Source organism: Neovison vison, chromosome 1 (assembly GCF_020171115.1).
Source record: "Neovison vison isolate M4711 chromosome 1, ASM_NN_V1, whole genome shotgun sequence".
Taxonomy (NCBI): Eukaryota; Metazoa; Chordata; class Mammalia; order Carnivora; family Mustelidae; genus Neogale; species Neogale vison.
Genome location: NC_058091.1, coordinates 291,912,965 through 291,938,817, shown reverse-complemented (window position 1 = coordinate 291,938,817; position 25,853 = coordinate 291,912,965). Strand labels below are relative to the sequence as shown.

The 25,853-nt window shown below is 43.3% G+C and overlaps 1 protein-coding gene across 3 annotated transcripts in view; it reads left to right on the top strand.

Moving 5' to 3' along the window:
- The window catches only part of PDZD2 (PDZ domain containing 2), a 224,316-nt gene that overhangs the window by 20,004 nt on the left and 178,459 nt on the right, over positions 1 to 25,853 (top strand). Inside the window, exon 1 of one of the 3 annotated variants that reach the window (XM_044233298.1) lies at positions 21,715 to 21,769. The exons of the other annotated variants lie outside the window; for them this stretch is intronic. The gene's annotated coding sequence lies outside the window, so the exon portion shown is untranslated. Of the gene's footprint in view, positions 1 to 21,714; positions 21,770 to 25,853 lie in introns of those variants that run through there. 3 annotated transcript variants of the gene reach the window in all.

The window sequence follows — 25,853 nt, the reverse complement described above, 5'->3', positions numbered from 1 at the left end:
TGATGGTCATATGGTAACTCGATGTGTAACTTTTTGAGGAACTGTCAAGATTTCCAAAAGGACTGTTACCATATTACTTTCCCACCAGCAGTGTATATGATGGTTCTAATTTCTCTACATTCTCACCAAAACTTGTTATTATCTATCCTTATTATTAGAGCCATCCTAGTAGGTGTGAAATGGTATTTCACTGTGGTTTTGATTTGCATTCTCTGATGACTAATGACATCGAGCACTCTTTCATGCACTTTTGTCCATTTGTCTTTGGGAAGATGTCTATTTTAATCTTTGCCCATTTAAAAATTGTATCAGTTGCCTTTATTTCTTGTTACTTACTGGTAAGAGTTCTATATATATTCTTGGTACATAAGCATATGATTTGCAAATATTTTCTCAGGCAGCTATAGATGTTAAGCAGTTGTCACTGATTATTTTCAACAAATGACATAGGAATAAGGCTGTTCTGAAAAATGGAGATTTTCATAGAGTTGCCAGACAGATCAAATACTGACAGTTCTCTGGGGATGGGGATTTTACAGGCCTTCAAACTTTTTCTAACCCAGTGGCAGCTAAGCTGCTTATTTCCACAGCCCCCATAGTTGTAAGGCTATTGATTTTCAAGGCTGCATAGAGTTGGGAAGAAAGGGATGGTAATAATGTACATTAAAATGCCACGAAACTCACTGTGCTTACCGAGATTCAGCCATTTTTCTAAGTGCTTCTTAGGCTGTGTCAGGTTAACTTTCAGAGCTCAAAAAGTTGGCTTTTAGTAAAGTTTTTTCCAGTGTTCTTATCACTTTTATGGAGGAATAGATTTGTAGATGTTTTTATTCTATCATTCCAGAAGGGTTTCCTCCAATAAACTTTTCTTTTTTTTGGAAGTATAACATGCATAAAGAAAAAGGAACAAATCATAAATGTTCAGCTAGTGAATGTTTATATTAATCATCACTTAAATGAAGCAGAAAAAAAACTTTACTAGCACCTCAGAGTCTTCCCTCACACCTCTTACCAGTTATTAACCACCTCTTACTTAATCAAAGTAAAGTGGTATCAATCATCACAAGATAACTTTCCTGGCTGGTACCATCAAGGTTTTTTCCAATGATCTCTTTTACTCAATTATTCGAATTTCTCCCCAAACTACCCCCTTAATATATTTAATCTAAGGCATTGTTCTTTATTTTACTTGTTTAATTTATTTTTTTTAATTTTCAACTTTTTAAAAAAGATTTTATGTATTTATGTATGTATTTATTTATTTGACAGAAAGATAGAGCACATGTAGGCAGAGAGGCAGGCTGAGGGAGAGGGAGAAGCAGGCTCCCTGCCAGCTGGGGAGCCTGACATCGGGCTCAATCCCAGGACTCTGGGATTATGACCTGAGCCAAAAGCAAGTGTTTAACTGACTGAGCCACCAAGGGCTCCCAATTTTTTATTTTTTGTAACAATTAGCCTACTTGAGCACCCACTTATCTCTGTCAAATCCCTCCTGCCTTCCAAAATTCTTCTATCAGTACAACAGCTCTCTCCCATCACTAAACTAGCCCTGAAGTGCTGGCTGTAATTCTCTATCCCTTTTTAAAGACTTGTAGACATACTTAATCATCCACATAAACACAGAAGGTTGGGATCTCTTCAGGATGAAGTTAGATGGATTTACATGGGACTTTTGCACAATGTCCAAATGTTCTGATTTGTACAGTGAGAAGAGCTATTGTGGTACAGGCCCACCTGTATTTATCTTGAGGAATTCCCTCAGTGGGAAAGCAGGGGGCATGAAGGCCTTTCTTGGGGCAGTTTTGAGGTGTGGGCACCCAGTTCATTTCCTTGTTTTCCATTACCATGGATCATTACCCAGTAGAAAAGGAGATGTACTGATGAAGACTGAAACAAGATGTTGTCTGTCACAGTGATACGGACATTCAAGAGTAATTGCTTGGGAAGTGAAAAGGGGTCAAAGTAGTTGAACTCAATGTTACAAGGAGTAGCCAAAGGTTGGGAAAACCTATTAACTGAAAATGTTGGGCAAAAATAAAAGACATAAAATACCTAATAAAAATGATTAAAAACAAATTTTGTCTTTATAAGGAAATTTTCATCATAGTCAAAGATAAAAGTGCTTTAAAAGAAAACAGAGGTCATATCTTACAGAATCAAAATTTATTTGTGTATATTTATTATTTATTTTTATAATAGAATATATATTTTTATATTATATATAATTTATAATATAAATACTGTGTATTTGTATATACATTTTTATATTTTCTCTGTAACCTTTTGCCATGAGTGATGACTATAATAAAGAATGCAAAACATTATGGTGCTCCCTCAATAAAATTAAACTAAGTCAATTTAATTTTGAAATTAGAATTATCATATGACCCAGAAATTCTAATTTTAAAGTGCCTGCCCAAAAGAATTGAAAGCAAGGGCTCAAAAAGCTGCTCGTACACCGTTGTTTATAGCAGCATTATTTACAGTAGCCAGAAAATGGAAACAACCCAGATGTCCATCAATGAATGAATGGATAAATAAAATATGGTACATACATATGATGAAATATTATTTGGCCTTAAAAAGTATACTTGTTTGCCAGGACTTCCAACAACCACAGACTAAATGGCTTAACAGAGAGAAATTAATTTTCTCACAATTCTGGAGGCAAAAAGCACTAGAAACTAAGCCATGTTTTGTTGCCAAGAGGAGAAAACACCTGAAAAAGTCTTCCTTTACCCCTTGCCTATTTCTCTAGTGATCCCTAGGTCTGGAGATGAATGTGCCCAGTTGAAGTAACTGCCCCACCACCACCAACTGCTAGCTACCCACTTACTGCCAGGTTTGAAGATATGGAATAGGATATACTAATACCTACCATTTTTAACTAATATGCCTTTTCAGTCAAAGAAAATAATGGAGAGCTTCTACTTAAAAAGGGTTCCTGGAATTTAACACAGCTGCTTTCATGACAAGACATCCCCTTAAAGGTGAAGTGACAAAGTTTCTTGAATTTGTGGACACCCTCCAAAAATGCTTTTGGACTATGCAACAGAATTAGAAGGTAGAAAAATGGCTCTAAGCTATGACTTAATAGTGACATCTTCAAGCACATCTTTCTGCTCCCTGGAATTTACAGTACTCATTCCTGGTGATTTTTTCATTTTGGTATTTCAAGCCTAGAAGGTGGTGGGTGGCCTCAGCTTGTGGAGAATAGAAAAAGTTCCATGACTTGAAAATATAATTTTGAGACATTTATTTCATTCTGTTATTAGTTGTCCTAAGTAAGACGTGATCAAAAAGAAAAGCCAAAACCTTGAAGTCTTCAGGAATATTTGCTTTTCAGAAATGTCTGCTGGTATTTCATACCTTTGATAGCCCAGGCAGATGGGCTCAACGCTCGCTTGCTTTTGAGACAAAGACACCTCTGTGTGTTTGATTTAGAGCAAGACAATTCATATCATTTTTATGCTTGCCTCCTTCCAGCGAACACACAGTCCAAAGATAATACAGCAGAATGGTGACCACTGGTGTGTGTCATTGAGCCAGTCATTACCACAAGAGACCATTACAACTTATTATCCCTCAAATATCTTCTATACCTTTCTTCTCTGGACTACTCTATTTAATCTTTTTTAAAGTTTATCTTTTAGCTCGAGGACCCTGCCTCACTGACCAAGTGGTAAGAGTTCATCTAGGGACAGTTTCAGAAACAAACTCATCTTCTCCTTCACTGATTTCTAAAGCTGATATTTAACGTTCCATCAATGGCAAAAACCAGAGCTTCAAGGTCTTGGGTAGAGTGGGTGTGGGTCTCTCACTAGCACAGCATCTAACACATCATGAAGGCTCAGTAACTGTTGAATAATATAAATTAATCCTTCTTAAAATGGAAGTCTTAGGTTTGTGCATCTTCTATCGCTGGTCCTGAGTCAGCCCCATTATTTCTGGCAGAAGTGTCAGTCACTGAGAATGTGGTGTTAAACCCCAGGGGATCCAGATTTGCAATTTCCATAATTGTCCCCCTAAAAATAAATAGAAGTATTATATGTTGTGTGCTTTTTAATTTGCTGTGTTGGCAAAAGGTGTTCTCTGGTAGTGTTCCCAGTTTACCAGTCTGACTTACATGTTTTGAAATAGATTGAAATGTATCCTTACAAAAAATAGTATGCTGGGGGTGCCTGGGTGGCTCAGTGGGTTGGGCCTCTGCCTTCGGCTCAGGTCATGATCCCAGGGTTCTGGGATCCAGCCCCGCATTGGGCTCTCTGCTCAGCAGGGAGCCTGCTTCCCCCGCTCTCTCTCTCTGCCTGCTGCTCTGCCTACTTATGATCTCTGTCAAATAAATACATAAAGTCTTTTTTTAAAAAAAATAGTATGCTGGTGGCATTTGTGTAAGCTTGTTTCAGCCTTTTCTCCATAAATAAGTAGTAATTTTATTGTTTTTGCAAAAACAAACGAGCATGATTTCTGCACATTTCCACAAGTCAGTCTAAACCCTCCTTTCTCTTAAAACCTCTTCTACTAAAATGGTGCTCTAATGACAAAAAAAATGGAGGGGTAGGCAAAGGCTTTTATGATCACTTCTAGAAATTCCATTTAGAAAGAGCTATCTAGTCTCTCCAGGATTATTAATATCATATATATTCATTCAGTTTTGAAAGAAGAAGAAATGCATACTTGAATTTAATTCCCAGTAAGAATCTATATTTAACAATAATAATAATCGATATTATAATAAGAATCTATATTGAATTTTCAAACAGAATTTACTCCCCTCAAAATTCAGACTTTTGTGTCTTTGGTACGCATTCTTGATGGTGACCTAGCCCAAAACACTCATTCTGCAGACGAACATCCAACCCCACTAGATGAAGTGGCTCCCTCTAGGTCCCAGGGAATTCTTGGTGGAGTCAAGAGAAGCAGCCTGGCCTCCAGACTCTCAGGCTGTGGCTCTCTTCCCGGGGAACAGCAAACTCTTGCCTGTCAGCTGAGGATGAATTTTACATTTTTAAAAGGTCCTGAAGAGAATGAGACAGATACCATATGTGGCCCACAAAGCCTAAAATACTTACTCTCTGGCCCTTAACAGAAGAGGTTTGCCAATTCCTACTCTATACCAATTTGGAGATAAAACATTCACAGCTTCACTGTGGGGCCGATGCCCGGAGAATCTGAGTTCGAAGTGGAGGTGATCGTGGATTTGTTTTGGGTTGACTTAACCAAGTCAACAAAAGTCTTCCTTGCAGAGTTCTGCATTAGTGTGGGCCTTGAGAGGCCTTGACATGGGATTTGGGATGCTGTGCACACTCAGAAGACGTATAGAGCGCTAGGCACCATGCTGGCAGTTTGCCTTTTTGGAATGGTACAGCGTCCCCACTCCTCCGGGCTTCCTCCCTCAGCTCCCTAACCCCCAGGCCACGGCAGGGAATGTGGTTCCTCCCACCCTTGGTTTCCTCCTCCAGCTCCCCTGGTGCCTGGTCCCGAAGCATGTTCAGCTCTAAAGCAGATCAGCGAGATCATCTGAGTTGGAGGGTGAGGCAGGGAGGCAGGCTCCTGACCCTTCTCTTGGGTTCCAGTTCTTCCTAACGTGTTTCTGTGGGCCCTGGCTCCCCCCATGTTACTTGAGTATTTCCTTCTGGGTCACCTGCCCTGCTGGTTTCTCGCCGAGTCTCAGAGAAGCAACAGCCTTCTGAGTACATAAACTGCCGAACCGGCTCCCACAGTTGTGTTGTCAAATCCCTATCACAGATCCTGTGTTATGTACGGGTCCTGATGGTTCTGCTTCTCTGATCGAACCCTGACTGATACAGTAGCTCAAAATAAAGCGAGTCATGAGTCAAGACTAAAGAAGAGAGGAAGAAAGGCTTAAAAAAAGAGAGGGTGAGGGAAAAAATATATATACATATGGTGTCTGTGAATTCTGGAAACATGGATAAAATGTACAAAATTCTGTCAAGGGCATCTTCAATCTATAAAAAAGAAAATACTAAAAATAATATTTTGTATTTCCAGACTTTATGGACTGTGGGTATATTTTAGACTCTGGAAACCTGTGGAGCTGGAAATGCTAACCAGACGATTTGCATGAGCATGTGGCCCTGTCAACACAGAGGGTCTCAGGTGTCTGGAATCAGAGTCTAGAAGACTTTGATCAGTAATCTCACTTTTCCACTTTGTAAATCACCAAAATTCAAAGAGGTAAACAGTCATGCAAATGCACAGGTAAGTTCTCGAAAACTTATGTGGAGGCGTTGCTCTGTGAAATTAAAGAGAACAAAGGCTAGGCAGACAAGTTGTCTCTATTTTCTTCACAGGTCCGTGGGTTTTAGTGGTGGTTTTTCACTGACGTAGTAGTCTGGTGTTGATGCAAATTTGGCTGTCCTACCTCCCTGCCACCTTCATGTATCTAGCCCAGCCACTATAGTTCCAGATAGTTCCAAGTCTGCGCATTCCCAGGAAGTCAGGTCTGTGAACGCAATCTGGACACCTTGCTTAGTTGAACTCCAAACTCTTTGCTCCTGTGAGAGCCTCTAGCCTCATTTTATAAGCAAGGTCCCATGGGACAGAAGGGAGGACACAGTCTCCATCTCCCTCAGCCTTCCTCTTGGCTTCTCAGCACACTTCCTTCTCATCCTCCTAGAGCATATGGCCTAGGGGACCCCAGCAGTGCTCTCCAGGAAGAAACTGGGGCCCCAGCTCTGGAGAATAGGTGACTCTCTCATGCTTTTCATGCACTATGGCCAAAAGAAGAAAAAGAGGAAAAAGTCATCATTTTTTGAGTTCCTTTGATTTGCTTTCAATTCCTTACTCTCCCACGGAGGTCATCGTTAAAGGCTAGCTCTGTTTACTGGGGGTACTGAATCTTATTTACATTCACAGTTCTCCTTGAAGAAGACTTTGAAGTTCAAAGCAAATAGTAAGAGGAATGTTTGCTTTGCTTATCTATCAGGATTGTATCCCTTGATAATGACCAGAGAAGAGAAAGGAGTTTGCTCATAAGTTACAAGTAGTAATGCAAAGGGAAAATGTAGTTTAAAAAAAAAAAATTCTCTAAGAGTTTGTCGGTGATGTTATAAGTAATTGTAAAAGCTTTGGGTTAATACTGATGCTCAAACCATGAGCAGATTTAAGATTTAGAACTCAGATCTGCTTGAAAGGACTGATGGAACCTGAGCTTTCCAGTGGCAGGAGAGGAATATAATTTTTATTTTAATGAAGTTCATTTTTTTTCTGTAAAGTTTTTTTGGATTGAAAGAAAAAAATTGAAAGTTTAATACAGTGGGTCCTAGAAAATGTCATGCCTATTTATATCTCTCCTCTCCCCACATGTGTCCTCAGTCTGGTTTATTTTTTTTAAAGTTTGTATTTGTTATCAAAATGAAAACACCTTAAATGGTAAAAGCAGTACATATTCAATTCAATAAGGTATAAAGAAGAAAATGAACATTGCCCATAACCCCACCACCTGGAGGTAACCACTGCTAATACTTGGTGTATTTCCTTATGGAATTGCATGCAAGCGTGCGTTCACGAATGATTTGGTTGGACTACACATGCGTGTTTAAGAGCATGAATTTAACAAGTCCTGATCCTACCACTTACAAAATATGGAACATCAGGCAGTTTCTTAATCCCACTAAAAGGTGGGGTTTCCCTACCCATAAATTGGAGTAAAGAAGAATAATACTTAAGTCGTAAGGTGATGGGAGATAAGACCATGTGAAGGTCTATCACGGTGTCTGACACACAGCGAGTGCTTAACAAATGTGAGCCACTATTAATTTACAGCTTTCTCTTGTCACTTCAGAAGAACATATTACTCGACAAGTCTTTTGGTCGCTTTGAAAAACTACCAGTTTCGGGTGCCTGGGTGGCTCAGTCAGTTAGGCGTCTGCCTTTGACTCAGGTCATGATCTCGGGGTCCAAATCCCGCATCGGGTTCCCTGCTCAGCAGAGAGCCTGCCTCTCCCTCTCCCTCTGCCACTCCACCTGCTTGCGTTCTCTCTCACACTGTCTCTCTCTCTCTCAAATAAAACCTTTAAAGAAAAAAGAAAACCACTAGTTTCCATCCCTTTCCTCCCTATCTTAGTGGGGATTTGCACATATTTGAACTCCTCTATGCAAGTAAGATTCCTGAACCTACAATTAGAGCCATTGTTAATAATGATGTTTGTGCATATTGGAGTTCCGTGCCAGGATTCCACACACATCAGCTCATTTCATAGCTCACAGCACCTCTGCGAGGTAATTGTCACGATCCCCATCTCTAGATGAGAGAGCCCACGCTGGCAAGGAAGAGCCAAGATCCAAACCCAGGCCTTCCTCTTCCCACTGTCCAACACAGCCCAGTCCCAAATCCCAGCCCATTCTTCCAGAGGTACTGGGATGAGTCTGAAAGTGGCTTTTTGGCCAGTGTTCAGCTGGTACCTAATAGAATAAAACAATAACTTCTAGGCAAGGGAGGCATCCCAGCCCAGAGGTCAGGAAACCTCATCTCTGGAAGTGTCATCCTTCTCAGGGTGTTTTCTTTCCCAGTAGTGTGTGTGTGACAATGATCTGTCTTATCTTCCTCATGGGGAATGAAGTGATAGTCAGATAAAAGTGATGGTAATAATAATAATTTAATGGAAGTTTTAAATAGCTTGAAAAGCAATGACATGGCTCTCAACCACTGTGGCTGTTTTTCATTTGTGGCCCTGCTCATTCGAAGTGGGTTTCCCTCTCTTGATATATTAACAGCTCCTTCTGGATCTCACTAATGTCCTTCCTTCCTAACCAGCCCACCCAGGGAGCACACATGACTTATCAGATCTTGCCAGCTGCACTGGATCCCTTTGAGTCTCACCTACAGTCTCTTACTTGGAATCTCAGTTGCTCTCTGTGACAACTGGAAAGTCATAGTTCCCCTTCATGCCCTTTTCCCCCTAAACATGCATTTATAAATGGGTTAAACTCTCCATTTCTTGGGTCGAAGTTAGGCATATGCTTTGTGTGGCACTATTTGTAAATAACATGGCTTTTGTAAACAACATGGTTGAGGAGGCCTCTGACACCTGGAGAAGAATCCAGTCTTTCCTTTGTGAGAATATTGTTTGGAGCTTTATCTGGTCCTTTGTTTTTCCCAACTTTCTCCAGCTAATGGGATGCAATGATAAACCACATCAGAGCCAGGATTCGGATCCTGGTGTTGCTTTTCTGGAAGGATTTCCCAGAGTCGGAGAGCATGAGGCAATTGGGGAAAGGAATCTGATCCCTGAGGTCAATTTGGAAGAACTGATTGGGGAACTATTTACTAGCCCTTCCATGTTTCCTTAATGTGGTTCACTGGCTTGTAAAGAGGAGATGTTTTGATACATCATCATAAGACCGAGCAAGTCAAGGTGAAGTACTCAATTGAATGGTAATTGCTTGGGAAAGAAAGAAGGGTCAAAGTGGTTGAACTTAATGATGCAAAGAGTAATCATGGGAAGAGAATTATAAACCAAGTGAGAAAGGTATGACTGAGAGGTGAGGGACTCCAAGTGAGCTATAAAGATGATTAAAAACGTACCCTTATAAGATCTTTATCGGAGTGAGAAACAGAGCACAAAGAATATTTCTCAAGGGTCCCAAGTTCTAATAATGTAGATGTGCTTTGTTTTCTGGATAATTATTTATCTATTGATGAGTGTAGATGTGGTTTTTATAAAAACTAGGTAACATGGGGCATCTGGGTGGCTCAGTTAGTTAAGCGTCTGCCTGATTCAGCTCAGATCATGATCTCGGGGTCTTGAGACCGAGCCCTGCATTGGGCTCCCTGTTCAGGAAGGAGTCTGATTGTCCCTCTCTCTCTGCTTCTCCCCTTGCTCATGGTCTCTATCTCTCTCTCAAATAAATAAATAAAATCTTTAAAAAAAAAAAAAAAACCAACCCTGAGTATCAAGTACAAACTAGGGTGGTCAGATTTAGCAAATAAAAAATCCCATGCAGGGCACCTGAGTGGCTCAGTGGGTTAAGCTGCTGCCTTCGGCTCAGGTCATGATCTCAGGGTCCTGGGATCGATTCCAGCATCGGGCTCTCTGCTCAGCAGGGAGCCTGCTTCCTCCTCTCTCTCTCTGCCTGCCTCTCTGCCTACTTGTGATCTCTCTCTGTCAAATAAATAAATAAAATCTTTAAAAAAAAATCCCATGCAATATTTGAGACATATTTATACTCAAAAAGTATTCATTTTTCACCTAAAATTCTAATTTAGCTGGGTCTTTATGTTTTATTTGGCAATATTTGTACAAACATGTTTGGAAGGAAAGGCACCAGATCCTGGTAAGTGAAGACCTCTGGGGAGAGGAAAAGTCCCTGGGATACTATCCAGTCTTAATTCCATTTAAGAGTCTATGTTGGCCCTTCTGGGTAACATAATGCTCACTATTGGGAAGTCAGCTGACAGGGCTGACATGTGGACTAGACCTAGAGGTAGATCCATCCTTGACAAGTCCCAGTTCTCAGGAGTAGGTCAAAGTGAAGACCTCTGCGGGCTGAAAGAAATCTCTTTGGTCCGGGGAACAGGGCAAGGGGAGGACAGAGAAGGATGTTGAGTACAAGTACAGGAAAGGGAGTAGGGACAAGGAAGTGAATCTACAGTGCTCTGGTATTATGTCCTTGAAGAGAAAACCTAGAGAACCATCCCATCATATCCAGTTGACAGGAATACATATTAATGGGACTAAGTTTGAGTAGGGTTCTGTACCAGGTTAGCTGGAGTTCATGCATGCTTCTTGCAGATGGGGAGACCTTTATTGTTTCACTTAAATAATGAAATGGACTTAGGATATCAGATGGGAGGGAGCAGGTGCTCCATATAGGGGAGATCAGCCCTGGGAAACTTTCAAGATTGTTGGAGAGGGACCTGTGTAAAGTCTTGCCTGCAAAGCGTGGTGGGATGAGTTGCACCACTGTGGGAGGAAAAGGGCAGTGTGAGATATTTAGGAGGCTATGAAGACTAGAATAAAAATTTGGTTTTGATGAAGAGAAGCAGAGTCTACTTATCCTTTGGACCAACCAAATGTGAAAGGAATGGTAGTTGCTGCAAGATACATTTGCAGACAGCAATAGCAGAGAAGATGTGGAAGGGATGGGGGTGGGTGAGAGCCTGTAAATTGAGCAATGCCTGAGTTTTATCCCAAAGATGCCCTCAGGATAGGCACCATCTTTTCTTGGCTGGATTCATGGGACAGCTTCTTCACCTCTCTCTCTGCCTCTGCCCAGCTGGTCTTCTAGGATATTCTCCTCCCTGAAGCCAGCATGATCATTCTAACATGGAGATCTGTTCAGGACACTCCTGCTAAAAATCCCTTCAAGAATGAAGCCCATACCTCTGCCCCACAAAGCCATACTTCTCTAGTCACTGCCCAGTTTGCTGCTCTCCTCACAGTGGCCCAAGGCTGACCAAACTTGGCACCAGGCTGAAACTCTGTAGACCTCAGAACATGGCATTTCTGTCTCAGCCTCTGGTCCTCTGTTCTTGCCATTTTCACTTCCTGGAATCTATTCTTCGCCTTGCTAATGTCTGCTTATCCTCAGGGCTCAGCTTATAGTCACTCTAGAAGCCTTCCATTGGCCTTCTAGGACTAATTAGGTCCTCTGGTGGACTTGTCACAATTCTCTGGACCTAGCAGTTACCCCATACTGCATTGTAGCTAACAGCTTGGTGCCTCTTCTTTGTTCCACTGTGGTCTCTGAGCTCACTGGGCCCATGGTCAGTGCTGCTAATCAGTGGTTCCTCAGTACCTAGTGTGTCCCTGGGCTTAATAAATCACACTCTAAAATAAATCCACTTGCTAAATTTGGGCTTTTTCAGGATGTAGAAAGAGACCTGCCCAGGTTATCTTTTTTATTATTATTATTAACATATAATGTATTATTTGCCCCACGGGTACAGGTCTGTGAGTCATCAGGCTTACACATTTCACAGCACTCACGATAGCACATACCCTCCCCAATGTCCATAACCCTGCCACTCTATCCTTACCACCCTAACCCCCAGCAACCCTCAGTTTGTTTCATGAGATTCAGAGTCTCTTAGGGTTTGTCTCCCTCCTGATCCCATCTTGTTTCATGTTTTTCCTTCCCTAGCCCCCACAACCCCTGCCCTGCCTCTCCAGTTCCTCATATCAGAGAGATCATATGATAATTGTCTTTCTCTGATTGACTTATTTCACTCGGCATAATACCCTCTAGTTCCATGGCAAGATTTCATTTCTTTTGATGGCTGCATAGAATGCCTGTGTGTTTGTGTGTGTGTGTGTGTGTGTGTGTGTGTGTATACCACATCGTCTTTATTCAGGTCTCTTCTGATTTGGTTAGTGTATATTTTTCTGGGGTCTTTGCCACCCTTTAGGTGTTTTGTTCTCTCATTCATCTATTCTTATCTGGATAAAATGATAAGGTCGAAAAACTCACTACAAAAAGAAAGAAAGAAAGAAAGAAAGAACAAGAGGCAGTACCGACTGACAGCTAGGGACCTAATCAATATGGACATTGGTAATACGTCAGATCTAGAGTTCAGAGTGACAATTCTCAAGGTTCTAGCTGAGCTCAAAAAAAGATGGAAGATAGTAGAGAATTTAATTTCTGGAGAAATAAAATCTCTTTCTGGAGAAATAAAAGAACTAAAATCTAACCAAGTTGAAATCAAAAAAGCTATTAATGAGGTGCAATAAAAAATGGAAGCTCTTACTGCTAGGATAAATGAGGCAGAAAAGAGAATTAGTGATAGAGAAGACCAACTGACTGCCCAGGTTATCTAAAGCCACTGGGGTTTATCAGAAGGATCTCATCCTCATGCAGGCAGCCATTTCAACTAGATGATTCCTTGGAACTCTTGAGGGGAGATGACTCATCAAGACAGCCTTCACAGTAGAGAGGATTTTTGAACTTAGTGCTGAAAGATGAATGGGTATTTGCCTAGGGATCCAGGTAGGAAAGAGGGTGTTGTAGCTTGATCTGAGCTGACCATCAGGCTCTTTTGTCGAATATCAATAGCGATCAGGAAAGGTTGAGCGCTCTATACTTCCGGTCTGATAACCTCACTGCTAAGTGGTCGGTTACCATGAAAGCGAGCCTTTGACTCCTGCCATATGTAGAGTAGGCATTAGCAAGCCCACACAGAAATGCTCCCACAACCTTCTTTTATGTTTGGTGACCTCTCCACAGCTTGTTCAGGTGGGTGCTCCAGTGAGCCCCTTCCCAGCAGGTTACCTCTCTGAGAAGAATCACCTGACTTCAATGTCCGGCCCAGTCACAAAATCCTCCATTCACTGGGGATCCCCAGACCAATGGAGTTCCACAGCTGAAGCACCAGTCAGAGGTGTCAGGGAGCTGGTTGTCCCTGGATTCCTGTCACTCAGCAGGGGAAGGCAGAAGGGGCTACACAAATCTTTCTAACCAACTTATCTTAAAAATCTCTCATTCCACAGAGGAAAAAATATATATATTTCTAGCCCCCATTTTGATAACAACAGAACTTTCTGCTACAGAGTTAGATGGTGATATTTCAAACTTGGACTCTAGTAAGTGTCCTTCAAACATTAGCTCACGGCCTCTAAAATGTAGACTAGGATTGTCATCACTTGAGGTACCAAAATATTTTAAAATAAATTTCAGACAGTATGAAGAGTGGATGGGGGCTTTGTAGGCAAGGGGACAAGACATCAACAGAGGTCATGGGTGAATGCACGGCAACCTTTTCTTAGTCGATGTGGGTTAGGCCCATGCAAATAGACCTTGAGGAACATAAATGTCAGAGATTCTTTCACATAGAATCTGCGTAGTCAAGGGTCAAGGTCCATAGCAGTGGCTCAACATCTTTCTTCATCTGTTCAATGGGAATGATGCTTGTATCTGCCACGTGGGGTTTGGGTGGATAATTAAAAAAATATATTAGAAGAGCTTGGCATGATGCCTCGTGCATAGTAAACATCCAATAAACTGTAGCTGTGATTGTTTTTACTGTTATTGTGATTAATATTAAGGTGACAATTATTGTTTTCCCATTGTCTAGCCCTATTTCTGGTTCATAGCAGGCACTCAGTAAGTAATTGCAGGGATGAATGTATTTGGAAGTTTCCTGATTTATAGTCACTCATTCAGCAAATATCCTTTGGGCACCCATGTGTGCCAGGCTCAGTGCTAGGCCCTGGAAATAAAATATTAAACAAGGCCATACAACCTTATCCTAAAAGAGTTTATAGCCTAGAAGGGTAAGCAGTCAAGTAAATGGGCAGTGGGAATGCTACCAAAGCTTCAGGGGGTTAGGAGAGGGGCAGGGGAATCCCTAAAGAAGGTGATGTCTGAGCTGAGTCGAGAGAGGGGAGTAGGGATTAGCCAGGTGAAGGTGATTAGAGGAAGGAAGACAATCCCAGTTTAGATGTGTTCGGGGCCTGAGGTAAAAAAAAAGAACCTATCTTGTTCTCACAGTTCTGGGCAGATAATTTAGTTCAGGTAATTAAATATCCCAGAGATGCTTAAAGATGACTGGAGACTAAAGTTTTAAATTTTCTCATCTACAACTACATAAAAATCATTTATATTTTCTGGCTGCAGAAGATGGAATGCAAGCAAATGTTGCCACCAAGTCTGGAGAATGGGAGATGAAAGGAATGGTTTCCTCTTGCTTCCCTTCCTTTCCCTGCCCTTACCTTCCTGTCTCTCCTTCTCCCTCACCCTCTCTCTCGTTTCTGGTTTCTGTTAATGTGATTTATGCTCTATCCAGGAATGTAAGCTTTTATTCTTCGACTTCTAGTTCTTGCAACCGATACTACTGAACCTGTTGAATGAAGGCTTCAAGTAATGGTTGCATGTCCTTTTTCCTTCTACCATGTTTTACAGTCCATGGTCTTGATGAGAGTTCATTTGGTCGGACTCCAAATTGTGTGTGATTGTTGCAGGGGTGGGTGGTGGACAAGGAATGAGAGATTGAACAAATTCTTCCATGGTCTTCTGACTCTCTTGCTGTATTATTCTTTGGAGTAGGGATTAGAAACATATGAGGGGACATTTTCAGGGTAATAGCAAGTCATTTCGGAAGCCACCAATAAGAAGGAGCTGGCCTTTGTCTAAGTTCTTCAGCTCTTCTAGGACTGACTTTGGCTTCACTTTCATTGGCCACAGGCTCCTGGTATTAGTTTGGATTTATTTCAGAATTCCTTTCACTGAGCATGGATATGGGAAATTTCTGGTTCTAAGTTAATTAACTCCCACCCAACCCCTGCCGTGGCTGGACCACACCCTGAAGTCAGATGTTTACTAGTAAAATGTCTTGGGATTCATACATTCACTTACCCGTTTATGAATAGGTTTACTCAACAAAGATTTACTGAATGCCTACCATAAGCACAGCTCTGTAAAAAATAAGGAAAGGGAAGGGAATGGAAACATTTTTAATACATTTTTAATAGTGTATAGTGGGGTTCTCAATGTCAGCACTATTGCTATTGACATTTTGGACTAGATAATCCTTCCTTGAAATGGCATGTCCTATACTTTGTGGGATGTTTAGCAGCATCACTGGCTTCTACCCACCAGATGCCAGATGCACCCCCCGCCCAGTTATGACTATCAGAAATATTTTCAGACATTGCCAAATGTCCCTTGGGGGCCACAGTAGCTGGTGATTGAGAATCACTGACTTATAATATTAGGCATCATCCTCAGCGCTTCATACACATTTTTTCATTTAAGTTCTCCTCCCCAATAAGCCCTTAAGGATTATGGTTCCAAAAGGAGTGTAAGAAACATTAAATGATTTCCTCAGAGTCGCATGGGTAATAATTATGGGATTTGGACTTTAAATCTAGGTCTTTCTACAGACTATATATCTCCAGACTTCCATACAACACACTGTCCTACCCCGGAAGGGACTTAACATCTAGTTGGAAAGATGTGATAGGAGCTAGGTAAGTTCCAGCTGCATTCACTGGAGAATAAGTGACGTGAACACTCAGAAGAGAGAGGTAACAGTGGGCTAGGGAGGTTAGGGAACATGTCCTGCAGAGACGAGAATGCTCTTTGAGTATTTGTGGATAAAGAGTTTGATTCGAATAGCAATTTTGTGCTGAGGAGTGGTGGGTGGTAAGACTTAGACAGGTAGCCCTGGGAAGCGGTTAAGACCTGTGCTCGTTCCAGGTGGAATTTGTTTGAATTCTGGCTCCTCCACATACTAGTCATGTGATCATGAGCTAATGAAGGAGTCTTTTAGCCCAGTTCCATTGCCTATAAGATGGGTTGATGAGGACAATACATATTCTTAAGATTGGGATAGGATTTAATGAGTTAATATACAAGTGGCTCAGAACAAAACCCAGCATCCAGTAAGTGCTCAATAGCTGCTGGTCACTTGTGCTTGATTCTGTTGGACTTCAAATGGTTTAGAATCTCTATTATAAATAATGGGAGCTTTTGAATCAAGGTTCACAGGTACTGCAGTGCCCCTTTCTGTATTTATGGCAGGGTCACAGATTGGCGTCTTTGGGTTGGAAACCATCTCTGGTTTCATCAACTGTTCCCAGAGTACCAGTGTTAAATTGTTCAACCCCTCTGTGGGGGTTTTGGGCTTGAAGCCTCAGAGACCTCTTTCCAACAGACATTTAAAGGGGGAAAGAGGCAGCCTGGGCATCTGTTCAGACATTCATTCACTCTTCTGTACATTCAATCAACATTTACTGAATACTTTTTTTATTCGGGGCGTCATGTTTCTATTAACTACATCTGGAACACCAGTAACGCACCACTCTGCCCATACGTCAGCTGCAAGTTTATTGGCTAGAATTGTCATTGTTTGGTTTTAAGACAATTCAAAGTTATTGCCGTGGCTTGTGTTAAAATCTTGAGGTTTCTTCTCATGCTTCACTTGGTGCCACTGCTGGGCTTTGTATTTATGGAGATCTGATGGCCCTGGATGTGGTTGGGGATCTTCTCCTGGGAATTTCCTCTTTCTTCCTCTCTCCAGCTTTTTATAGCTACATAAGGTTTAGATCTGTTAGCAAACACATGGATAATTATGCCCCTCTCTGTTTATAGACTCAGGATAAATTGTCCTAATGGGAAAATATCTGTCCTTTGTAGCAGTTTGGATCAAGGCATTTAATTTTGTGTGGGGTTCATTTGCCTTTCTAAAAATCATTTTGATGTTTGTTTCACTCATGAATCATCTATTGTTGATAAACAACAGCACTCAATAAACCCCATTAAAAATCTCTTCTCAATCTAAAAGTAGTTGACATTGGAAAAATATGTGACCCATCCATATGTTTTCTCATAGATGTTGAATTAAAGGAAGCAGTTGGATTTTAAGACTCAAGGGACCTCTGATAAGAGGCCCATAGAAATGATCCACTGGAGTCAGCCCACGAGCATGCTGGAAAGGCTCAATTCAGCTCAGTTTGCCTCAAAGCATCACTGTCATAATGTATTTGTATTCATTCTTTCAACAGTCACAGAAGACCTACTATATGCAAGATTAGATTATAGATGAATAGTGAAGTGTCTCTAAATAATAAAACAGAGATAAACCTTGCTTGGATTCTTCAGCTTGGTGAGAAACAACAATGTATGCTTCCAATCAGAAGGCAAAGTCAGTCCTTTCCTCTGCTATGCTGGGGAAAAGTGAGTGCACTCTCCCAGTGATGTAAATAAACCTCCAGAAGTCTTGATTTTTACTCAATTTGGGCCAAAAAGCATAAGTGCTTCTTTTTGCTATGTTTCCTTTCTCCCAAGAGGTAAAAATACTAGGTGAGATGCAGAGGTGTAATTGGTAAGCACACCCTTTTGAGTCAAACTAGATGGGTTTGAATTGGGAGCTCCAATATTTACTAGCTTCATTACTTAACCCTGCTGTGACTCAGTTTCCTTGCATTAGAATAAGGCTAATAATTATTCCCACTTCACAGGGCTCTTGAAAAAAAAAAAACAAAAGAGATAGATAATCTACATAAAGTTGTTAACGTAGTGCCCAACCTAATTATAGTAAGAGCTTAATAATCTATAGCTATTATCATTAACATCATCATCAACTAATATTTGTGTGCCCACTAAACAAAAAGTAACATTGCTTGTATGGAGAAACGATAGAGAGGAGCAAATCTCTTTAATACACTTGTCACTTATTCTATATCTAAGAGTTGGACGTATTCCTAGAGATACCCACTCCAGTAAACAAAGGTCCAATGGGATGTGGGCCTATGTTTGTGGGGAGGATGACATTCTTGGGGTGCCTTGTTGGTAGGCAGAGAGCATGCACGCTCAGGGTCTTTGCTCCCACATTCAATGCTGTAAAGGCCACCACTTGAGCCCTAGAAGGGAATGGAAGGCATTCTCTAGCCTGGCTCGTGCCTACACACGCGAGACTATCACTTATGAGGGAGTCTGATGGGTGAAGATTGTCCAGCGATGTCAGTGTCCCGTCAATTACCATTAGCGTCAAGCAAGGCTTCATGTCTGACCCAAATTTTAATGTTGCATTTGTGTCTCTTACCTCTTTTGTCTCCCGTGGAGATGAAGAACAGCTGGTCGGTATCCTCTGTATAATAACCCTTCAGATGGGAGACGACTGTTAAGTTTGCCTTGAGGCAGTTTTTACTCTAGACTAAACAACTGCAAATCCTTTAACCTTCCCTCAAAGGTTCTATTTTCTGTCTCTTTAATCATTTTGGTTCTCCTTTGGAACCTTTCCAGTGTCTCCCCATCTCCCTTAAAATAAGGGGCCTCACACTGGACATACCACCCTAATAAGAGTCTTTCTGCTGCCAAATTCTTTATTATGGGGGAGGAAGAGGGGAGAGGCACTTCCCTTTCATGTCAACCTCCCGCCAGTGTGAACTCACCGCAGTGTTGTGTTGCCCATTTCTTATCTGTACAATACGCAGACTCATATTGGATACGTGGTCTGCTGTGATCCTCACGTCTTTGTTTTTCTCGAATCTAGATATTAAGCCCCATTTGTGCCTGTCATTTTGATCATCACCCCTCAGGACACTACTTTGTAATCAGCCTTCGTGCTGAAATCTAAACTCTTTTTAATGAACCATTTCCTTCATGTCTTGAAGCCACTTTGGATTCTCCTAACATACCAGCAGTTTCTGCTCAAATTAGTATTACTTATAGACTCTGGGTGTACACACAGCAATTTTAAGTATTTAAACCAGACCTACGGTAAAATTAGAGACCACTTTTTAAGCACCCTTTTGTTTACTGAACCACTGATCTGTTTTCCAGTCAGCAGTGAACCTGGGGAGGGAAAAGACCAAGAGCATCATATCTTTCTGGCCTGCTGATGAGAATGTCATATGCATTCCAAAGCTTTCCTGAAATTAAGTCATTACACAGATGTGCCCAAATTTTAATTCCTGGCATATACACACCCTAAACTGAGCTTAGACAACAAAGTCGGTGGGGGAAGGGGAATATTTATTTGTATCAAACGTAAAATCCTGGATTTACCTTCAACAGCATTGGTTTGCACATCATAAATTACACACCAGATTGAAGGAGTAGAGAGCATTAGAAGTAAAGCATTAAGAAACTGTCAGTGGGAAAAGCAATCAGAAGGGAAGAAGAGATGACTTCTGAAATTATTTGAAAATCATTCCATTTGAACCTAATTCCCATAAAACGTATCAGATACTGAGATGCCACATAAAAGTATGCTAATCAATCTACCGAGTCTGCCACCCCAAAGCAGAAGAGAGGGAATAGGGAGGGGGGTAAAGATCAACATTCATGGAAGCCTTATAATATTTGTAAGCTGGACCCTCTAAGAGTTCTGATAAATTTGGCTTTTCCTGAAATCATAAGCTAACTGGCTTTGACCCAGGAATTGCCATATTTGAGGTGTGGCTTGCAAAGCTCCGTTTCACCAGACACCTGTAGCATTCTCCTAACTTCCACGTATTGCTGGTTGCAGTACCCACACCTCCTGGAGATACACTTTCTCCTGGGGTTTTGTTTCCTTCTAGTACTTCCAAAGGAGGACCACCACCACCTGGCATTCCTGCCTGTCTCTGGCTTTGCTGTTGTGCAACCTGGATGAAGCAAATGAGGGTAATTCCAGGACTGGTGATTGCGATGATTAGTTAGCAGGGCACTCTGTGGGCTGCTTCTGAAAGAAGACAGATTTCCAGCCTGACCTTGACACAGGTTGCCCCCTCCCAGGCTCCAGTTACCCTTTCCGGTAACAATAATGGTACTGAGAACTGAAGCCTTCTTTTGCCTCTTCCTTTCTAATGAAGTCCTTCAAATTCCACCAGATCTATCCCTTGCAAAGCTAGTTTACTTTAAGGGGTTGTTGGGCTCCCAAGAAGAGAACCCTAGCTCAGAGACATAGGTTTGGGGCAAGATTCTGGGATGAACCCCAAGGAGTAGGATGAATGTGTATCCATCTCAAGTCCCAGGACGCACAGGGCTTCATTTTGTGCCACAGGTGGTGTCCGTACCTCCAGCTCCCTCTGGGAGCTCTGCCCTGAATCCCTTTCCAAGCCAGGTGAAAATGTGAGCAGAAGTTCCTTAATGGTTTGAGGTTTGGCACAGCGATGCTTTCACTTTTCAGCAAGTGTTAAAAGTGGAAAAGTGGAATAAAATACAATTGGAGGTTTAAAAAGATAATCTCTTCGTGCAGTGAAATGTGGGGTGACTCCCCCTGTCTCCGAGCGCCGTCCCTCCGCTCTTAGAAAAGCAAACACTCTTTTCCTGTCCTATTTGTATTCCCATTAATTTAAGACAGGAAGCCCTCGGTGGGTGTGATGTAAACAATTCAGCCTCGTGGGTCGGGCTTCCTCATCAGTTTGCAGCTGGAGCGATGGCTTCGCGGCCCAAGCCCCGTCCTGCCTCTCCGGGGGGATGACTTGTTGACTGAACCCCGCAGATGACGGGAGGGGCGCGCGAGCGGGAGAAGGTATAAAGGAAATGCTTAAGTTGTGCCGTCACCGGCGATTGTAATTCAGCGGTGGTAAATTTGGTGCCTGCAGCAGAAAGACTGACTGGAGGTTTCTGAAAAGTTTCTTGACATCCTGCCCGGTGTGATAGTTGTGATTCTGGTTTGGGGCTCCCCCACCCACCCCCTGTAGGAACCCACGCTGCTGCTGGTTATGAAACGGAGCGGTTATGAAATGCGCTGGTGTCGGGGAGGTGGAGCTTCTCGCGGCGGCTGGAGGGAGAACTTTTGACCGGGCGCGGGTCTCGGGGAAGGGCGTTTTCGGCTCCGGACCTGCTCCGGGTCAGGGCGGGAAGCCACCCTCCCCCTTAACCCCCCGATCGCTTGATGTCCACGAAGGTGCGCGCACCAGTAACCGTGGAGTCCCTGAAACCCACCCGCGGGCGGCTTCCCTCTCCCCGCGAGGGAGTGACCGGGGAAGGGGTTCTGGAATGCCGTGGAGTTCTGACAAGTGAGCAGGGGAGTGACGGGCCGAGCCCGGATCCCATGACAGCCTTTTCATAACCTCCCAGCCCGGGCTGCGCGCGGGCGGAGGGGTCCTCCCACGGCCATGGAGCGCACGGCGCGGACCCGTCTCCAGAAGGACGGCGCGGAGGCGCGCAGGGGGGCGGCGTCCCGGGCGGCGAGCCCGAGCTGAGCGCCCCCACCGGCGCCCGGCCCGCCGCGGCAGGTGATTAGGCAGCGGCTCGCGCGCGCGGCCGAGCGGGGCCCCGGCGCGCAGGGTTAGCGCCGCCAGCTGCTCGAGACCCGCACGCCGGCCGCGGGAGGCGTCGGACTGGAGACCCCCTCGAAGTGACTTCAGAACTGGAGGTAGGAAGCCGCCTGGCAAACGGAAACCTCAGGCTTCCCCTTCCTCTCGGGCTGGGGTGCAGGTCGAGGCTGAATCCACAGACGTGGAAATTGAGCCACAGCCTCGGAAAAACGCCGCCGCCACCTGACTCATCTCGCAGATCACCTGGGTGTCTTGTTTTTGACTTGGGGGACTGGCGTGTTTAGAGACGGACTGTGCTCCTTAGGAGGAGTAAGCGACTTGGAACTGGCTTGTCAATTACGGACGGAAGGAGGCGCCTGGCGTGTATGATGGGGGGGGGGGCTGCTAAGGGACAAGTCTGGAGGGGCTCCAGAAGCACGGATCTCTCAGACACCTCGGATAGGAGGTGCTGTTGAAGCCCACGGAGTGTGTGTGTGTGTGTGGGGGGGTGCTCCAGCGACCCAGGCATCTGTTACACTGTCCTTCTCCCGTGCTTCTCTCTGGCTAGCAGGGAAGGGAATCGGGGATAGAGCAAAGATGCGTCTGGTACCAGCGGGAACTTTTTTTGAGCCCTCAGGAGGTCATGATCTCTTGTGGGGACAGATCTTCACCCCAAACTACGAAACAGCCTGCTTAGACAACTGTCTCACCACCCAGGCACAGAATATTGTGCTGTAGTGTCTGCAAATCTAAGAATTTAAAGATGGAAGATGTTTGGAAAGAGAATGACCTTATCTATCATGTTGTTACTCCCTAGTACATAGTTTATAAATACTAGGGGTGAAACTCAGTCGGTCTTGTCATGAGATGCCAGTAAATAGGAGATAACTACAGCTGTCATCCTGGGAACCATATCTGGGAGAAAAGTCCTGGATGTAAACAGTAAGCACTTTTCATAAAAACAGGTCCAGCTGAGTTTGGTATCATAAGGGGCAAGACAGAAACGGTAAATAATGGTATCACAAAGGCATGACATAAACGTCTTCAAATACACATGAAATATAGTACTTTCAAACTTCGCACGCCTAGACTCTTTGCCTTTGCAGATGAACTGAAAAATAAGGTACACGGGGATCTTTCTACCTCCAATGCTAATCTGACTGCTATACGCCCAGTAACCTACAGATTCACTGTGGCCCTTTCTTCAGCGGAGGTATTAACAGTTAAAAGGATCTACCCACAGCTCTTTGTTTTCAGGATCCCTAATCAAATCATGGTCCCTAGGATACCATGTAGCACTCGTAGGTAAGGTGGGCTTTGGGAAAGGAGCTCTGTGTCAGGTTCTAAAAGAAAAAAAGTTCTCAGAGTGGGCCACACACAGAAGAAACAGAAATAGGATGTACCAGAGAAAGTGGGGAAACCCAGGTGGACTCAGGATTTCGGCTTGCTCATGCTCTTCCAGCCTGGAGCTCTGTGAGCCTGCAGAGCTCGACGTAACTGTCTGAGGGAGTACCTCCCCTAATCTAGCAGGAAAGGAAGACCTCGCAAAGAGCAACAAAGTTTCCAGAAACCACCTTTCTGATGGCCTTCTCACTTCCATAAATTGCCTGACACTGCACTTGGCATGCACAGCTCCCTTTAATCCTCTGTTCTGAATAATCTCTATAAATCCAGGCAGGTCACACTTAGGAATTATCTCCTTGAAGGGGAAGGGTGACCCATTCTGGCTCGTTTCCTGGGACATTAAGTTCTCGTCTCCTCTGCCTAGAGCTCAGCCCTGGCTTCTTCATCAACTCTTCTGTTTCCCAACAGTTTCACCAAGTACCTTTGCTGCCTTCTAGACATGGGTTCTCATTCTGGAATCTGATGTAGACCCCGAGTTTCCCTTTTTTCCTTATCAAAACAATACATGTATATAATTTTCCCAAAGTCAATATTTCTGCAAGGCTTATAACTAGAAACAGCAGTCACTTGCCCCACCCTCCATCAACCTCAACTCCTGTGCTCCAAAGACAACCGCTTTCAACATTTTGTGTGTATTCTTAAGTGTACTGCTCCACTGGGTCTCTCCCTCACCTGCCCTCTGGCCTCCTGACCTCCCCACCCCTCCAGATACGCTGCTTTTGAGGCCTGCCACACACCCGTCATCCAGAAATCTCCTTTCTTCATCCTACTAGGCACTGCTTCTTGCCTTTTTCCCAGGTGGCATCCCCTGTGTTCGAGACCCACACCTTCCTCTTCATTTGTTTCTGTTCTCTATCTGGTAAAACACAGCTTCTGGAAGTTTCTCAGAAGGTGTACCTGGGAAATCAATTTTTTAAGATCTTCCAAGTTCGCGTATTTGATAGGGTATGAAGGTTGGAAAGGCTTTTCCCTCAGAATTTGGAACAGATTGCTCTTCGGGTTCAGTATTGCCATGGAGATGCCTGTCTTTCTAATTCCTGATGCTTTGAATGTCATTATTTCCCTCTCTCAAAGTTTTTAGGATTTCTCCTTGTTCTTTGTAATGTCCTTTCTCTCTGTAATGAAATTTCATTTTCATATATCTTTCTGTGAGTTTTTTTTTTTTTTCATCCATTTTACTTGGCTTTCAAGACACCTTCTCAATCTGGAAACTCATGTTCTTTGGTTCTGAACAGTTTTCTGGAATTTAAAAAAATCATTTCTTTCCTCTTTTGGAACATCTATTTAGTTGGAAGGGGATCTTCACGGATTGAATTTCTAATTATTTTTTCTTTCCTTTAAAAAAAAAATTTGCTACTTCCTGGGAAATTTCCTTCTTTTATCTTCCAACCCATATACTGAATTTTTATGTCTGCCATCAAATTTCTAATTTCCAAGCGCTCTTTAAAAATCTCTGAAATATTCTTTTTATAACCTCCTGTTCTCGTTTCACGGATGAAAAGCTTTCCAACTCCCTGCAGATCTCAATGACAGCTTCTTTGAAGTGCTCCTCTATTCCCTTCACGGTTCTTTCCCCCTCAGATTTCCTTAGTTTTTGTTTTTAAGATTTTATTTGTTTGTCAGAGAGAGAGCACAAGCAGGGGGAGCGGCAGGCAGAGCAGGTAGAGGGAGAAGCCGGCTCCCCGCCTAGCAAAGAGCCTGATGCGGGGCTCCATCCCAGGACCCTGAGGCCATGACCCGTGCCAAAGGCAGGCGCTTAATGGACTGAGCCACCCAGGTGTCCCCATTTGTGCTTTTAAATCTCGTGCTTGTTAAACACTTTCCTGTAATGTCTAATGATCCTGGACTGATCACTTAAAAGCTAACTGGAAGGTCTTCCTACATGGATGGGGCTTATTTCCAGGAATCAATAGTACCTTCTTTCCAAGAAAGACACCTAGAACGGTGTTCCAGACTCTAGAACAGTGTCTGGCACCCAGTAAACTTTCCATTCCCATTCCAAGTATTTGAATGACATAGGATCTTGCTAGGGCCCAGGTGGTAGCGAGTATTAGAAGCTCCCCAGGTGATTCGAGAGTGTGGCTGGCCCTGAGCACCTGCACTGTAACGGGATTATCGTGCCAAGCAATTTCACTGGACGACACCCACCTTTGATAGACGGTTGTTTCTCGCAGACAAAATTGCCCAGGGGAAGAGAAATCCCCATCCCTGTCACCGAGAGGACTTGGTTGACTGTGGCATTCTGTGAGCCAGATTCAGGTAGGAGACCAGGGGTCTAACATTTGGTATGGAGACTTTCTCTTCTCCCCCTGTTCTTAAAGTGGCACCCCTTCCCTCAGCTACCTTTGATGTCGGAGTCCAGAGCTGCTCTGATTTGGCAGAGCAAACCCGTCATAGAATGTAGGCAGTCACATGGGAGCTAGGACTAAGGAGATTATGGGGGTCTGACAGCTTCAGGCACAGGCTCTTAGCCAGCCCTCCTGCCTTTGGCACCCCTGTCTGGTGTCCCCAATTCCAGAGACTCTCTGTGTCTGGGCTCTATCTCTCAGACTCTGCTTTCTCTCATCTGCTAAGTCAGTTACCACTGGACTGACCGCTTCCCCACTTCCAAAAATTTGTTGAAATCATTGCTTCTTCAGTTCTAAGATTTTGGCAAAACCTTCCCTCCATGCTTAAAAAAAAAAATTCCTTTACTTGCATTTCAATCCATGTTTACTGAGGAGTGAGTCTCTCTGCCTCATGCCCCAGCTTTGCACTGGAACCCTCCTCTCAAATCTTTCTGTATTTATCCCTGTCTAC